The sequence below is a fragment of the Colletes latitarsis genome, chromosome 2 (assembly GCF_051014445.1).
Source record: "Colletes latitarsis isolate SP2378_abdomen chromosome 2, iyColLati1, whole genome shotgun sequence".
Lineage (NCBI taxonomy): Eukaryota > Metazoa > Arthropoda > Insecta > Hymenoptera > Colletidae > Colletes > Colletes latitarsis.
In genome coordinates this window covers 11,386,432-11,405,121 of record NC_135135.1, presented here as the reverse complement: position 1 = coordinate 11,405,121, position 18,690 = coordinate 11,386,432, and the positions used below count along the sequence as shown (strand labels likewise).

The window sequence follows — 18,690 nt, the reverse complement described above, 5'->3', positions numbered from 1 at the left end:
ATGGCAAACAATAGACGAATCACAATTTGTTGACTTCGATTGTTATGTGATTTATAAGTTAAATAAACCAGTTGCTCTAGAACTAGATAAATTCTTTAAAGAAAGTAGTATGGAAGATACAATCACTTCATTCAGAAGTTTACAAACGTGGAGAATAAAATTCGAGTGCCCATAAATTTCATATAAATTGTATTAAAAATTTCTGTTGAACCCTTTCAAGTAGGTGTGTTTCATTCCAGCATGAAACGTACTAAAGTACAGTACAGGTGACGTACTGCATTTCTGTTTATAAAATATTTAGCAACCCTGCTAACAAGTCCAAAAGTCCCAATCCGTATGTAAATCGGACCTGTCAATAACGTATCGCGAAATCTGTGTTCCGAAACAGTGGCGCGCGAATTTTGTTGACCCGGAGAGTATTTCTCTCCGGTAGTTGAAATCTACTCTGTCCAAGCAACTCTCTTATCTGGTTGTAGGAAAAAGTAGAAGAACGAGTCCCCCGTCGAACGCCTAGGGTTTCTGCGTTTTAAGTTCCTCTTAAAAGAGCCACGCGGTTGGGCCAGCCACGAGGAGGGGAAGGAAGGAGAGGCTTATTGCCCCAACACGTTTTCCATACGTGAAACAGCTTTATGGGGGTCGCCACGAAATTTCGGGGGCCCCCCATTACCGCGTCGCGTGAGGGGGGCCCCACCGAGTCGAATTTCCGGCATTAATTCGACATTATGCGATATTCAAATCGGGCCCTCGGTGGAATTTTTTCGCCTAACGAGCTCCTACCCTCTTTTCGTCAACCCCCTCCAGTGTCTGGCATCCCGCCCCTCGGACACTTTTTCGAAGTTTCACGGCCGTTCGAGCATTAACGGAGAAAATGGTTGCTTCGACTTTTGGACTTTGTTCCGAAGCATTCAATTTAATAATTAATTTTATTCATATTTTTCTCTATACTAAACACCAAATTGGAGTAGTTTTTGTACCTCATTTGAGATTAAAAATGTCACAGAAATCGTTAAATATATAGAATATTGCACCCCTAAAGATTTGTACTCTTACGAAAATATTTTCAGTTTTGTCACTTAATATCAAGTTGGAGGTATTTTCATATCTCATTTCGGATAGTTGAAACTGAATATTTCGTAGAAATCGTTCGAGTATTGCGTCTCAGAAGCTCTAGAAAGCTGTATTTTATAAATATTTTTGTACCAGTTTCACTATATAAATTTACACATAATGAAATTTTATACGAGAATAAACAGTAACTACATTCATAATTAATAGATGTTCTATGCATCAGAAAGCATTTTGTTGAGTATGGGTGTGATACTATTTTCTTTTACATTTAGTGAGTTAAAAATGTGTTAAAGATTCCTTTTTTTGATATCAATCAACTAGAACTTGAGATGTCATGCAACCGTGTATACATTTCCTTTTTTATAACCTCTACTAGATTCGTTGTAACTCCTACAATTTTTAATATTTTTATACAAAAGAAACTGTGAATCTTCTCGAAATGTAAAGCTAAAAATGTGACGGAAATATGTAAAGATCCATTACGAAATTGAGATCTAGACAAAAAACAAAATGGAATAGAATATTTTGTAGTGTTTTGATAGACACCCCGCGTAACAGTTCGAACCGCTTATTTTCCAAAGGTCGTCAACCAGCGATTCTAACGTTAAAAATCGTTGGGAACCGCGGTTACGAGAATCCTGAAAAATTTTCCAAGAAGAAAAGGGGCACAAAGGGGCGTCGATCCCTCGATCCCCATCCTCGATAGCAGCGAGAGCAAACGGCAATAGAAGGACAGCGAGCGTTTCCCGGCGGATCGGCGCGGCTCCTCTTTGTTCGCGGCCGTTTCATTTTTCGAGTACGGCGGATAATTAATCTTGGGTGGGCATAAAAGGGTTTTCGGGTTCGGTCGCGAGAAAAAATGAGCGCAGCTCTGGCTTCGAACGTGGTCAGTTGTTCGCTGGCCCTTTTTTCTCCCCCTCCCCCCCACTCGTTGTCCGCGTCCACCCCCACCTAACCCCGTGTCTTTCCGTCTTTATATTTCTCTGCCTGTTTCCCTTTCCCCTCCGTCTTCCCCGTTCGTTCGCTCGACATCGCCTCCCACACCGCGTGGCACCGCGGGATTCTAACCGCCATCTCGTGCCTCCCACCCTCGCCAACCCCCCGTGCCCCGCCGTCGGGCCCGTGGTGTTTTTTCTGTGCTTTTTTTTCCAGAATTTGAGTCAATAAAAAATCGCCTGGAACAAAGGAACGAACGGCCGCCAATTTCTCACAGGATAATGTCCGGGGCCCCATCGTGGCCCGGCGGAACGCTAATCACGGCCGGGCATCTTGACTTCTGTTAGGTGTTAAAAATGGGCCCCGCGGGGCCCTTCGGTCTTTATCTCTCGCGCCACTCGCCTCCTTCTCCCGTGGTTCGTCTCGCTCCCTCCGACGCGCGCGGTTTCTCCTCTTCTGGCTACCTACGGCCACAGTCAAATATTAAAATTTGGAAACGTTACACCCGGCTCGATGAATTCTCGTTTCGCTGGGCCCCGACCTGGCTCCGAGGCTCCGCTGAAAAATTACGCAGATGGCTCATTAATTCGAGCGCGGGCCCCGGGACCGTTGCTCCCTGCGGCGATTTTTCTGCGAGAGTCGCGAGAGATCGGGATCTCCGCGAACCTGAGAACCCGGTACGAGTCTTCGTCGATTTTCCATTACGTTTTCGCGAGGTTCGTGGGATCTTTGGGTCAGTTTCGGGATTCGTAATTTTCGGTTCCTGACGGGCTGGGATTCGTTTCGAATCTTCACTCCGGTATGGGGGGGCTCCAACGAAAACAGAGTCGAGTCAAATGTAATTTAATTAGATTCGATAACATTAGACGATTAGTTTTGTGTCTTACTGTGTTTCTTTGTCGTTATAATTACCAATACAGTCGTAGCTTGGGTTGTTGAACCTCGAGCAACGTCGTACTTTGTGTACAAATTAATATATCAGCTTATTATCTGTCATACTCTGTTTTTCATAAATTCGCATTGTAACGAATAATAATATGTATTATGAAACTGTCGAGTGTTTTGGTATATCTTTTCCTACGTTTAAACGCTCTGTCACTTATGCAGTACGTGATTTGCAACTTTATTCTCTTTTTGTATCCATTATGTCTCCTTTCTGTTTAGATACCTTTTCTCTTTAAGTGTTCTCGTGTCTTACTGTTTATGTTTGCTTTCTCTTTAGTCTGTTCTCTAACACTTATTTTACCAAACCCTTTAATAATGAATGAAAATAAAGAAATAATTAGATAGTCTTCACATGCTTCACAAATTTCAAATTTATAATTACAATGTGACAAATGTAATTAGATTACATTCTGTTCAACTCTGAATAAGAACGATAAAACTTTAAATTATTATAGCTTTCATATTTGTTATTCGTTTGTTCAAATCAAGTGACATTTACATTTGTAGTGCCTCTCAGAAAATTTAGGTTAAATTTTGGATTTTATTAGAATTTCCAAAGTTCTCCATAAAATATACGTTGTACAATTGTCAAAACAAACTTGCCTGTTATGTTTGCTCCAATGGTAGATATTTATTATTTCATATTTTAAAATCGTGTGACTTGTTTCTGACGATATGTTTTTGTTTACAGTGCTGTTGTATCTAAAAAAAATATTATAGAAGAAATATAATTTTGTGCCATTACACTTGTTATTTTCAAAAATAAATCGTTCTGTCATATCTGGTAGAAGTAGGTAGATCTATGTTATCAATAGTTTTACTATTAAACATGTCAAACTCAACGTATCATCATTATGTTTGGATAAAAAACTAATCTTCTAAAAAGTTTTTGGAATTTTCATCGACCTGAATACAAAATTACGAATTTTAAAAGTCGTATCGAATCTCAAATTAAAATAAGCAGTATTCTGCACGAATTTTTTTTACAAACATACATGAATCTATAATTTCTTCTTTAAGGAGGTATTGCTGTCTAGACTGTCAATTCCACGGCCTTTTTTGTAATTTTTTTTTTAATGATAGATAGGCTGTTTTGTACTGAGACTTTGTAGATATATTTATTCATCTTATAAGCATGTACAATATTTTTTTCATGGAAAAATATTAAAAATCGTGGGAATTATAACTTCTTATTTAATGGCTCTTTTGAAAAAGGTGCTCCAATGGCTTCGAGGATTCCAGTCGAGCCGCTAATTTGAAACAAAGGGGGTTAAAGCATCTTCATAAGGAAGGTTGTAGTTATAGCAGGAACTAAGAAGTAAAAATCCTGATAAATAAAGAAATGGCGACGCTTCAAGTTTCGAATTTCTATTTGTTAATCGTTCTCTTGTCTTTAGCGTATCAAAAAAAAAATAGTAAAACTCAATATTTTTTTAAATCTCTAGTTCCAGCGATAAAGGCGTGTCTGCTGAATATTCTCTCCAAATTTGAAGTCAATCGATCTGCTAGATCTTGAAATATCACGTAAGCCAGTTTAAATGCGTTTCTTTAAACAAGAAGCTGTAACTCCCGCAATTTTCAATATTTTTTGATGAAAAAAATACTGTACATACCTATAAGACGAATAAATATATCTGCAAAATGTCACTACAAAACAACCTACCTGTCGTTAAAAAAAATCACAAAAAAAGGCCGTAGAAATGACAGCCTAGACAGCAATACTCCCTTAATGAAATTAGTAACCTAAATATTAGCATAAAACTTTTACTTGCTTCAGTTTGGTATTCCCAATTCCGGATTCGTGATCGTTGACCTCGAGAACTCTCAAAAAATTCGTAAATGGTAAACATTTTCCAAACGAAAAATTGAAATCGAAAAAAAAGAAGGGAAGCAAGATTAGTGGAAACTGGGGCAAGTCTCCGTACGTCCATTTTCAAGAAGCTTTCCTCCGCATTGTCGATTCGTTTCTTTCGCGCAGATGCGCTCGCTGCGCTATTTTGTCCCGTAATTCCATAAATAAAGATAAAAACTAAAGCGCGACAGGCGCACCGCCTAATGTGGACTTCGTTCACGGTTCGTTTACCGTATTTAAAAGCTGGATAACGTGCCTTTTCGATCATTTTTCCATATCATCGACGTTTTTCTGTCCGTCGAACGGCCCTCCAGGTGATTCTCTCCGACACGGAGGAGCTGGGAACGAAGAACCGGCCGAGACGCATTAATGACGCGAGTCGATTCGCCGCGGTCGATATATCGTCGTCGGCGATGACGAGCCGATGGAGAATCGACGATTTATTACGGAGATTCGTCCGAGGCCGACTTTTCCATCGCGATCCTCGCGGGAACCGCGCTCTTTGATGGATCGAGTCTTTTATCGCGTGACCTTGAACCCTCAACAGGTGTCGGTGCCGGCCACCTCGAATCGATTTCCATTTTTCCGGCCCGCGAAATTATTGGATTATCCCCGTTGCTCGCCAACAAATGAACCACCATTAACTTATGCGTCCAACAGACATTTTTTCCAACCATCCAACATCCCCCCTTTCCACGCTCCGTTTCCAACAGCTATTCGCCTACCGGAGTTGGGCAAATTTTATTTTCGTTCGTAAATTCATTAGCGGATTTTTGGAACCGACGTTGGGTCGAATTTTAGAAACAAACTTAATAAATTTGATGTTAACCCACAAACCCAGCTAACTATGTCTTTCAAAGTGGTAAAGCTTTTTGGTTCTTAATAAATAACGATAAAAATATTAATACTAAGCTAGTAAATTGGAGCACTTTTGTGGTGCCACTTTTATGCAACTTTCTAGCAGACCCTACCTTAGGCGACTTGGATATTAGGAAGTCGGTTGAGGATTGGAAGAGTAAGAAACATGGAAAGTATTAACCATTCAAATTATAAAACGAAACTTCACCATTATATCTCTTAAATTAATTACATAAACAAAATTTTCGTTTACGCCAAAATAGAGATCCCATTTTACCCTGCAATTTACATATAAACAATTTTTTCGTATCATCAATAGTTATTGAAATATCGCCATTGTCACACTTCAGCGTGGACACCCTGTATATATAGCAATCGAGGGGTCGGTCGAGCGCTTGTGAGAGCGCGACCCCTCTGGTGGCGAGCATGGGAAGTGACGCGACAGCTTTAGCAGATTATTGCTGGAAACTAAACGTAAACAACACTAAGTAAACTTAAACATATTTTATTTTTAATCTACCAGACTTGAATCAAATAAATCATGGCTTATTTTTTTCAAATTAAAACAAAATAAATTTTCTTTCTCTTATTTCCTATCTGACTATACAGAAATAAAGATAGCTCAATCGTAAAGAATACACACTATTGTTTACAGTTTATCGACCAGTTATTTAAAACGTTTCTACCACTACTATGTGGTCCTGGGTAACATAATCGTAAGATTTCCCACTTAAAAAGAACACATAATCCTAGTGTTTGTCATCAGTCTCAAGAATTTAACGGGAAGTTAAATTTTTCCAAATTAGTTTGAAATATGGAGCGCGTAATTTTTCCTGTCTTCTGTCGATGAACTCGTCGCCTTAGTCGTGTGGTAAGCGAGGCTGAATCAGGATCGAGAAACGAGTTAAACGCGAATGTTGACACGTTGGAAGTCGAATGCATAGAGAGGATCGTGCAAAGAAACGATCGATCGTGTGAATCGTAAATCGAAGAGTCCCGTGGGAACCGTACGCGTCTTGTTTGTCGGTCGATCGCGAAATCCGTGTTTCGATTTCCACGTATGCGCGTTAGGCATGCGTAACGCGAGGAATACTATAAACGCTCACGTGTTTCATTACACGACGATACGCACGAAATTCGATTCTAATGGGAAACAAGAAAGCCGAGACCCGACCACTCGTAATCCGACGTCCACCGCGCGTTTCAAATACCTAAATCACGAATAACGACGCGATTCCTCGTAAAACGGAGTGGCCTGGCCTCGACAGAGACCCCTCGGACTTATCGCTAATTGCGATATTAACCGGCGCGGACAACGATCGTTTTTCGCGCGAGCCATCGAAACTCGAGGATTTCGCGTGTTCTTGGAACACGAGATATAAAGTTGCATGATCCCTTTTACTCCCAATGCGTTCCCTCCGCCGAGTCCGCGTTTAAGAACAATCGTGTCGAATATGCTCCGCGACGGATTAACACATTCAGGCCCCTCGAATCGTCCACGAAAACGAAACTTTATTTGCAGTTAATTGGAAACTACTCGCAATTTGTCTTAGAACTTGTTTCCACAGCTTCGTTAAAATTTAAGAGTCCTATCTAGATTTATTTCTTTAATGAAAAATCATGACGTGACGATTATTAAATGGTATTTATTTTTTTTTCTTTATGCCTTTATTTTCCTACTTTTCTGCTTTGTTTTTTGTTCCATTCCAATTACTTTCACTCAGCATTTTGTTTTTTTTTTTATGCTTTCGGTATTTTGTATGATACTATCATTATATTTTATACAATTCTGTGTTTTATACAGGGTGTTCGGCCAAATCTGGGAAAAATTTTAATGGGAGATTCTAGAGGCTAAAATAAGACGAAAATCAAGGATACTAATTTGTTGATTGAGGCTTCGTTAAAAAGTTATAGAAACATTTCCGGCCATAGAGTATATTTTCGGTAATGAATTTTTTTCTCGAAAATGCGTAGGATTTTGGGGGTGTGTGTATTCACCAAAATTGATTGTAATTGATCGTCGCAACCGAAAATAATTATTCCAGAACGATTCGAAAATTTTTTTTTTCGCCAAAAAATTTAAGCACCTGTCGATTTTTCTTAACAATTCGTTTTTGATTTTTAATAATTTTGTTTGACGCCCTACAAAAAAGTTGTCTAATACTTTTTTATAGGTACCCATGAGCTCTACTTTAGAAAAAAGTTTCATTTAAATATATTCATCATTGCAAGAGTTATGGTCGTTTGAAGTTTGGACCATTTTTATTGGGTTTTTCTCATTTTACGGTGTCAAGGAACAACTTTTCGAATATTTTTGCGATTTGTACATATTCTACACTAAAATACGCGTAGTTTGCTTTTTTAAACATTAAAATCGTCCAATCCGTTCAGAAGTTATGATGTTTTAAAGATTCGCATGAGATTTCAGGGAAGCATTTCTGACCTCACATTAGATTTTCGATAAGGAATTTTTTTCTTGAAAATGCGTAGGATTTCAGGGGCATATATAAGGACCAAAAATGATTCTAATTAACCCCTGCAATTGAAAATAATTTTTTTAGAACGATTTGAAATTTTTTAATTTTGTCGAAAAATACTATACCTTCCGTCTACCCTGAGGTTTTGTAATATAAATTTTCTCACTGAATATACCTCATAGTTTACAGTTGACGATTTCACAATAAATCCTATTATATCCCCTAGTATTTTCTAGAAATTATTCGACACAGAATTGTATTTTATTCACATATGTAGATCGATTAACACGTTGACTGCCACGACAACCACATATGGGTGACACAACTTTTCACCAAGCAGTTAAAGAAAATTAATTTTCAAGCTTAAATGTCAAAGAAAATAAAGCTAGGTAGGGCCCTTGAAATTTAACGAGCCTGTGAAAATAAATTCAATAACAAATGATGGGTATGTTAGTTTCCAGTTGTCTATAAACAAAATGTAATTTCCCTTTTAATTTGAGGGGTTTGGTCTAGCAGTCAACGTGTTAAATTAAATCAAACAGAGAGACGAACGCCAAACGGAGCAGATTTCCTTGCGTTCTCTCACGCCGATGTGCAGCTTTCGTAAAAAAATCCGAGACACCCCTCTCTTCCGTGGTACTCGACGATTACTCAAATTTCTCAGCGAAAGGAGTGTCCCGTGTCTCGGTTTTCCATCCTCGTAGCGCGGGGAAAGGGATGATCCGTTCCACCCCTCGTTCGACCCCTTCCGGAAGAGACTTCACCGTAGTGAGAAAAGAGGAAGAAAAAGGGCTCGACCCCAAAGGAGCCGGCAGCCCCGGCGGGTCACGGGGTGAATACCGTTTTACCGACTATTAACTCACTTTTACCCTGTTTTCTTACCCCCCGGCAGCCCTCGGGCTGCGCGAGAAAGAGGGAAGGCTTCTTCGTTCCGTCGAGGGGCGAAATCCACCGTGTTTTTCTTCCCCTTTTCGAGGTTTCTTGCGTAATCTCTCCTTTTCTCCGATCCCCCCGGGGATAGTTCCCCTGCTTTTTATTTTATTTCTACGGTTTTTTCTCCCCCCCCCCCCCCCCCCCCCCCATCGCGGATTCCTTTTCCGGGTTACCGGTGGACGCGCGCGTGCAGGTAGCTGAAGCTACCTGCGAACTCGTGGAGGGACAAAAAAAACGCAAGCTTTCGGGGGCCACGGTCGATTTAACCCCTGAGAAAAATCGCTCAACCCCCTTACGAGACCGCGTCGACGCACGGGGGTTAACCGATTTCTCGGGCGAAATTTGAAATTGGAGATTCCCTCTGTCTCTTTCTCGCTTTCTCTCTGACTCGTACTGCTCCCGTTTCGACTGGACCGTTTAAAGGCTTAAGTATCTCGTAAAAATGGGCGCAAGATGCGACGGGGTGCACGTTTTTTCCGTGTCGCAACTTCCCGAGGTCGGATGTCACCGTCATGGTTCTTCGTTTCGCGTCGAAAGTGGCATAAAATCGAAATCATCTGGGATCGAGAGACTTCTTGACGACAGAATAATTGAAGAGTTAGTCGAATAAGGGCCATTCCCGACGTGTGCCATTTTTCTGATTATTGCAATTTTACACATATGTATTATTTATTTATTTAGTGTATGAGATATATCAACTTGAGTATAGATTTACATCTTGGAGAAAAAACAACGAATTAATGTAAATTGTCAATGTTATATTGTATTAATTCGATATTAACCCCTCAACGACGGAGTTCATTTCGATCGAAATCATTAAAATGAAATAAATATACTGTTGGCACGTACATTTTCTATTCGAAGTCACTCATATAATCATTGTTATCGCAACTTTGGAATATTCAGCGAAAAAATGAAAAAAGATAAAACTGCACGAAGCATCGAAGAGTATTATTAGAGTACTTTAAATCTGTTGAAAAAATCTGACTCTATTTAAAGTAATTCACAAGACACATTTAATTTATAATTCGAAAAGTGTAATGAAAAATATTACATCCGATATATTTTTTATAATAGATTATAATAGAAATGTTAAATAAAACTGGAAATCAAAAATTTCTTTCTGTTAGTAAAATATAATACAATTAAAAAATAAAAATAATCTTTCTCTTACTCCCTTCAATTTCAATGATATTAAAAATTGTTTTCTCGGGTTCCAATTAAAATTCTCTGGTATTTTCGTTTAAGTATTTAAAATTTTATTAAGTTTATAAATTATCATTTGACATGATTGAATTCTAAATTAAGAATTTTTGAATTTTGGTGTTGATAGTCTATTTTTTATAATAAACTATCAACAAAATTCAAAAATTCTTAATTTGAAATTCAATCATATCAAATGATAATCTATAAACTTAATAAAATTTTAAATACTTAAACTTTTAATATTAAATTTTTAATATTATTCAAATTGAAGGGATCACGAGAAAGATTATTTTTATTTTTTAATTGTATTACATTCTACTAACAGAAAGAAATTTTTGATTTTCAGTTTTATTTAACATTTCTATTCTTATATAAGGTGCAGCTACATTTTGTTTCGAATTTTACCTCACACATACATATAATACATAAATGAATAAACCAATAAAAAGTGATATAACATGTCAATTAAATTTAATAGCTTTTTTATATTGAAGTTCCAAATACGAAACTTATTACTTAATTTACCGATGAAACATAACTGTGCTCCCTGATTGAAAATTCCGAAAGTATTTTTAATAAATAATGCTCTGTATAGACCATTCCTTTTAATTTTCTATTTAATCGTTGAAAGGGTAATAATTAAGGTTTGGTTGATTATTAATTTTACATAAGAAAATTTTGTTCCGCAGTGATTAATTGTTCTGTTCTAGAAATATATTCTTTCTTTCCTCGCTTTTTCATTAACAGATTTTATCGGTTAAGGAATAAAAACAAAATTAACGTTAGAATAAATTTTGATTATTCTAATAAAATAAGTAAATACTCTAATAAAACTAATTCCTCGAATGTGTTTCTGGTCGCTGAACGGTTCTTCGGAATGTTCGATGTTGCTAAAAATAGGTGACATTTACTTACGTGGATTTATCACTTGATAAAGAGCAAAACATTTTAATGATTGCTCATGATGAGTAGGCGAGACGTAGAGTAAGTAAGTTTATTGCCTGTCGATTATTGATGCTATCTAAATGTTAGTGGATTGATCGATTTCTTAAATCTCTATGCAGATCACAAGTCCCCGTTTGATATTTAAATATAATAAATTAAAAGGAACAGAAAGTGAAGCTGAACGTGTTGCAATGTAACTTCTCTCGGTCTACAAACTACGTAACATAACCAAGAGATATATACTCCGTAACGGTTTGGATAAATCATTAGAAACTGCAAATAATTGAAAAGATATTTCTAAAATCAGCCAATAAAATTGAATTTCGATTTTCAGATATTTTCTAACATTACTGTCATTATTTTATTTGTTCCTCGCCGAATGCTGCTTTCGTTCGGTGACGACAAAGAAATAAAAAATTTACGTCTTCTCTATATCTATAATAAAATTTCATTTTTGACGTTTCGTCTCTGTCGATTCTTAAAACAATTTGCATAGTACGTGACGACGTATTCCATATTGCCCGCATTATTTTATTTCGTGTTAAATTGTTCAGAATTACCGTCACTGTTCTCGAATCTGTTCCACGCATTATCCGTACAAACGTTGCTTAAAGAAACAACGGACGCTCCATTTGGTAAATATCGTTACGAGACGCGAATCGCTTCTCTGCTAACGGCGCTAATTATTTTCCCAGGCGTTTCGATTTCACAAACCGCCCCCAAAGCCCCCCCGACTCGCGGCGTTTCTTGCCGCGTTTTCTCTGTTCTTGATTTTTATCAATCGGCCACGACTCGCGGCTGATGGAGGCCGATGTGGAGCAAAGACGAAAGGGAGAACGTCGCGAGAGGAAGAGAAACACAGGATCCCCGCGGCGCGGGATCCTCCTCGGGTCGGGCCTTAAAAATCGAGTCGATTTAAGGATCCGGCCCGGGATACAAGCATAACGCGAACGTGCATGCGATCCCTCAGGAATATCTCCCGTGGAATCCATTTAACGCTGAAACGTGTACGAAATCATTTCAAGTCACTCCTCTCGCGCTTTTTCGATCCTTTTTTATCGCCCCCAGCTCCGGGTAAGCTCAAATATCCGTGGCTGGAACGATTCGTCTCGTTTAAAAATATTTTCGAACGCGATTTCGAAAATTTTACGACCCGTTTTAATCGATTAACCGCGCGGACAAACCGCTCCCAACATCAAAACAAAAACTGAAGATTCAACGTTCAATTATTTTAAAAATAATTCGCGTTAAAAATTTATATCCAATATGTGAAATTTTATACGCCTACGGGATTTTATGAACTTGATTTTCGGCTGGAAAATGTTTCCGATTGTTACTATATTTTTCGTGGATCTCAATGAACGAGCATTATGTTAATATTGTAGACAAATTTGACAATAATTTGTATTCTATTGAGATTTTAAAGAAATTTTTATGATTAATATGAGCTGTTTATTCTGTATAAGGGTTCTAATGTTCAGATACAAGAGCTTTTTTATCACTTTGACTGCCACGTCACCCATGTGGATGACAGGATTTATCATTATGGTACTAGAAAAATGAGTTCTCAAGTTAAGACGTTGAGGGAAATAAATTTGAATAGAATTTGCAAATTTTAACAAGATTACGAAAATAAGTACTGAGACAAATTTTTAGGACTAAAATTAAAATTTTACTTTTGCAAAATATTATACGGTTTTGATCTGGCAGTGAACGTGTTAAAAGCGAATTAAACTTAAGATTTAATATGACATTTCCAATTATTTTCTAGACTACGATTCTATTATGTGGCTAAATGCTTTGGAATAATTATCCGTCATTCTATATTCGAGGTTTTAATAAATGATTACATTTTTTACTGTTGCTACTAATAAACAGATTTATTCACTTAAGCAGATAGTAACGAGTAACATAAGAGTATTATTTGTATCGTCTGTATCGTATATATTATACATAAATATTATAAAATTGCAATGTAGCAGTATAAATAAATTTATTATTGCTTTCTTCAACTTTAGAATTATAATTTGCAGCGTAAATTCGATAAAAAATTACAGCCTATACAATTTAAGGAGTGTCTAATAATTAAATCTTTCCTAATCTTAAGTAAAAAAATTCAAACAACGTAAATAAAGAACTATATAAATTCACAAAAAGCCAAACGTGGTTAAAATACTGTATTAAAACCTGATCTCATTAACACGTTGACTGCCACACCAAAACCGTACAATCTTTTACGAGAATAAAACTTTGATTTTAGTCAGCTGTAAACATAACTCAAAATTTGCTTTCGTTCCTTATTTTCGTAACCTCGTTAAACTTCGTCCTATTCAAATTTATTTAACATTTCAATTTCAATTTCAGAATGAATTGTTTTAGTTCCATAGAAGGGAAGTCTTGTCACCTATACAGGGTGTTCGGCCAACCCTCGGAAAAATTTTAACGGGGGATTCTAGAGGCCAAAATAAGACGAAAATCAAGAATATCAATTTGTTGATGAAGGCTTTATTAAACAGTTATTAACGTTTAAAGTTCCGTCCGTACAGAATTTTTTTTCTAGAAAGTGAGTAGGATTTCGGGGGTAGATCTATTCACCAAAAATTATTGTAATTGACCCCCGCAACTGAAAATAATTTTTCCAGAACGATTTGAAAAATCTTTTTTTTGTCGAAATGTAGGCACCTAACCCCCTGTCGATTTTTCTTAAAAATTTATTTTTCATTTTTAGTCATTTTGTTTGACGCCCTACAGAAAAGTTGTCTAATACTTTTCTGTAGGTACCCATGAGCCCTACTACAAAAAAAGTTTCATTGAAATATATTCACAATTGTAGGAGTTATGGCTGTTTGAAAATTGGACCATTTTTATGGGGTTTTTCTCATTTTGCGGGGTCAAGGATCAATTTTTCGTATATTTTTGTAATTTCTTCATATTCTCCATTAAAATACGCGTAGTTTGCTTTTTTAAACATTAAAATCATCCAATCCGTTCTGAAGTTACGACGTTTTAAAGATTCGCATGAAAATTTGGGCAGACATTTCTGGCCAGAAATTATATTTTCGGTAAAGAATTTTTTCTTGAAACTAAGTAGGATTTCGAGGGTATGTGTGTGGACCAAAAATGCTTGTAATTGACCCCCGCAACTGAAAATAATTTTTCCAAAACGATTTGAAATTTTTTTTTTCCATCAAAAAATTTCATACATTCTCGAATTTTTTTCTAGAAAGTGAGTAGGATTTCGGGGTTAGATATATTCACCAAAAATTATTGTAATTGACCCCCGCAACTGAAAATAATTCTTTTTGAACGATTTGAAAAATTTTTTTTTCGTCGAAAAATTTAGGCACCTACCCCTGTCGATTTTTCTTGGAAATACGTTTTTCATTTTTAGTAATTTTGTTTGATGCCCTACAGAAAAGTTGTCTAATACTTTTTTGTAGGTACCCATGAGCTCTACTTCAGAAAAAAGTTTCATTGAAATATATTCACTATCGTAGGAGTTATGGCTGTTTGAAAATTGGACCATTTTTATGGGGTTTTTTTCATTTTGCGGGGTCGAGGACCAACTTTTCGAATATTTTTACAATTTGTACATATTCTACACTAAAATGCGCGTAGTTTGCTTTTTTAAACATTAAAATCGTCCAATCCGTTCAGAAGTTATGACGTTTTAAAGATTCGCATGAAAATTCGGGCAGACATTTCTGGCCAGAAATTATATTTTCGGTAACGAATTTTTTTCTCGAAACTGAGTAGGATTTCGAGGGTATGTCTGTGGACCAAAAATGCTTGCAATTGTCCCCTGGAACTAAAAATAATTTTTCCAAGACGATTCGAAAGTTTTTTTTTTCACCCAAAACTTTCAGCACTTACTCGAATTTTTTTTTTCAACTGGAAGCCATTGGAGTACCTTTTCCAAAAGAGCCATTAAATAAGGAGTTATAATTCCCACGATTTTGAATATTTTTCCATGAAGAAAATATTGTACATGCTTATAAGATGAATAAATATATCTACAAAGTCTCAGTACAAAACAGCCTACCTATCATTAAAAAAAAATCACAAAAAGGGCCGTGAAATTGACAGTCTAGACAGCAATACCTCCTTAAAACGCAACCTCAGAATGGAGAAATAGAAATCCTTAAATGTTCGAACTCGTGAAAAAAATCTAACTCTCGCCTCGTTCAATTAAACCCAGCGACCACTCAATCCTCTACTTGGAAACGATACTAAAAAAAGGAACATTTTCCCACAACGTTTGCCAGTCTCGTAAATTACTACGGAGGATAGTCATTTTTCATCGACGACGAGCAGCCGCGCGTATACGTCTCGTTAAACGACGCCTGGAGTCGGCCTTTGGAGAGAAAAAAAAAGGAAAATCCCGAGAGCTCGTACAATGGACGAAAAAAGGGGGAGAGGGGAGATGGTAACTCGACTGAGGGATTGGGATAAAGAACGAGAAGTAAAAATGATGCCTAAGGGGTTGCGTAATTTCGATAGACGTAATCGATCCAGGCAGAGGGAGGTCCCAGGGAATCTCGTGGAGCGAACCAGGCCCTTGGAGCCCTTTCCACGTTTTTCCAAATCTCTTCTTTTCTCTTCCCAATCTCCTTCTCTCTTGTTCCATCGGGTTTCCCCGTTTCGCGGCCACGGAATCGACTGGCCAGGTCGAAAGCTGCAGGTACAAGCCCAAGATCGGGTTCTGATGTTCTCATGGATCCTCGCGCGAATAAATCCAGATAGATCTACCTGAAACGCTGGCACCGGGGGGGTATTAAAAGCTGCCACGACTCCTTCCGCCGGTTTAAACCCTTGTCAGGATGCACCGTGTACGCTTGTCTCCTCCGTAGAGACCTAGGGGATGATTCTCTGTAGCGTCTGAGGGAAAATAGTTGAATCGAACACTGTCCCGTGGAAATCCAAGATGGAGGAAACTCCTAAAGGATTTAATAATTTCGATCAAAATTAGATTCTTCGAGATATTTCGAGGAATGATTTTCTTAGGTAAAATATTCTGAGGTTTAGATTGAAACAATTAATCATGGCAAGACACCAATAGGCTACGGTCCACTGTTTTTTGATGACAGCTAAATGATAGTCAGAGCTGGAGCATACCATTTTCAAAAAGTATGAAACGGTTGTGCTTTCCTCGTGGTAATTTTAATTCTTGTTTTTCGTTGAAGCTTTACGCAAGATTAGAAACTTTTGTTAGAGTGTTCTTACCAACAGTTAACAGTGGTATTTTTTTTATATAGGTTATTCTATTTAACTGAAACGTTTTCAATACGAAACTATGGTATAATTCAAGTTTAATAAAATTTCTACTTTGGTGGCTTGAGCGTGAAGAAGTGATTAAAAGGGATGATAACACGAACCCAGTTAAACTAAAGCCAAAAATGTTATTTAATATTGAGTCCAACGAAAGTTACATTTACTATCTTTTAATTACATTTAGAAAATTGGTCAGTTCATCATTGGCAAATTAATCTTTTTGAAAGTTTTAAATAATGCCATTTCAAGCTCGTTTATTTGGATGTTATCTAGCATTTTTCTCATAAACATTGATCCCTCTTCAGGAACAGTTTATTTAATTACAGATACTATTATTAGAAGTTAAAATTGGATTCAGTTTTGGCGATTTATCTTACAATATATTAATTTCATTAAATAGTATTCACTCTAGTTAAAATTTGAAGTATGTAATTAGAAATATCTGTACCTGATATTTGATTTCAATTTTTCTATGAGAAGTACGAAATTGATAGACGCCATTTTACACCATTTTAAAGTAACAAGGAATTAATTTAGTTTGTATACAGTTTGTATCTTTTAAAACAGGTCTATATATTTCTGCTTTCATTTAATATACATATATGTATCTACAGGTACAAAATTTAGAAAAACGTAAATTCATATCATTTCGAATCTATGAAACTCTATATTTTATTCGACACGAAAATAACAGTATTAATATGGACTAAAATTAGCAAATAATTATTGACAACTAAATTTCCCAAACATGTCGTTGAACGATAGGTGCGCGTCGATATCAGTTTGAATTTTCGAATTCGTGCCTATTTCGAATGAAACAGTCATAATAATAGAGGTTCCATCGATCTGAGCAGAAGCAGATGTACCTGTTCGCAGTCGATTGCGGCTTTTTCAGGATCGAGATGTCTCAATTTCACGACTTCAGCCCTCAGCAGGCAAAAACTTCCCCACGGTCAGTTTTTTCCCCTCGCGGGGTAGTCGCGTTTCTATTCGTCGCTCCGTCGCCAGGCTTTCGACCAATCCTGTGGCTCGATCCCCACTGTCTCGACACTTTCCGAAATCTTGGAAAATCCGTGTCACGGAGTTAGTCTCGTCGCGGTGCCCGTGCGGCAAAGAAGTCGAACAGCGTGTCGAGGGTGACTAGGGTAGGTAGAGGGGGTAGTTACCCGAGAAAAAATGTAGTTGTATAATTTAATTCGAAAACAAGCATAGAGTGTTTCATTAAAATGTGTCTAACCACTCCCTTGAAACAGCAAGAAATACACAAAAAAGTTTATTGAAGAGAATTAAATAGTTTTGAGTGTTGAATCACGTGAGATGTGTGAATTCTTCATAAATGGAGGCGTTTCAAAGACTCCAAGGCCATCTCTGCTATTTTAAATGCAACTATATATTTTTTGATACACCGACCCATTCTTCATAAAAAAGGATTAAATCACCAGTGACGGAGGATAATTATTTTCGATGTTATAATTACACTTTTTTGATGTAGTACTTGTTTTCACTCGTGTTTAATAGGAACCAAACTTTGTTACAAACAATTTTTTTTACTACATAAAAAAATTCACTCTGAAAGGGTGAAATCAGCCCTTAAGATTTTCACATTTCCTCGTTTCTTCGACATAATTTTATACTAATACGAGACGAAGTAAATCTGTGAATGCAAAATTTGTCAGTTTATTGTCACACTACCAGAAGAAAAAATAATTTATTTATAAATAACAAGCCTCAAAATATTTTTCTTGTAAATTAAATTACAGAAGAGAATTGGAGGTGCAAGGAGTGCTGTTACAAAAATTCTATTTAACGTGTTCTCTATCATTTTTTATCGTCACTATTATCATTAACTTCTGGGTGTTCGACTACAAAATAATAAAATATTGTGAATAGACGATCTTTTAGTTATGTGATATTAAAAAACTAAACTAGCGAAGGTTCTTTAAATTTTCAAAATATGAAGCTTCATAAATTTTCCAAAATGGTAATGGAAAAATTTTTAGGTTCTCGAGACAGTTACGAAGAACTTTTATTCTGAACAACTGTTATAAAGAACCTAATTGTAAGTTTCAGACTATATCTTACATCACATTTAAAATTATATAAATTCAAAATATACATGAGAACCAATGCAAGAACTTCAACTTTTAAGTTCTTCGTAAGAGTTTCGACAATAATTTTTACATAACAGTTCGGAACAAT

The 18,690-nt window shown here is 36.7% G+C and overlaps 1 protein-coding gene across 4 annotated transcripts in view; it reads left to right on the top strand.

Moving 5' to 3' along the window:
* Positions 1 to 18,690, top strand: part of LOC143351721 (zinc finger protein castor homolog 1) — a 221,585-nt gene that overhangs the window by 124,982 nt on the left and 77,913 nt on the right. The window lies entirely within an intron of this gene.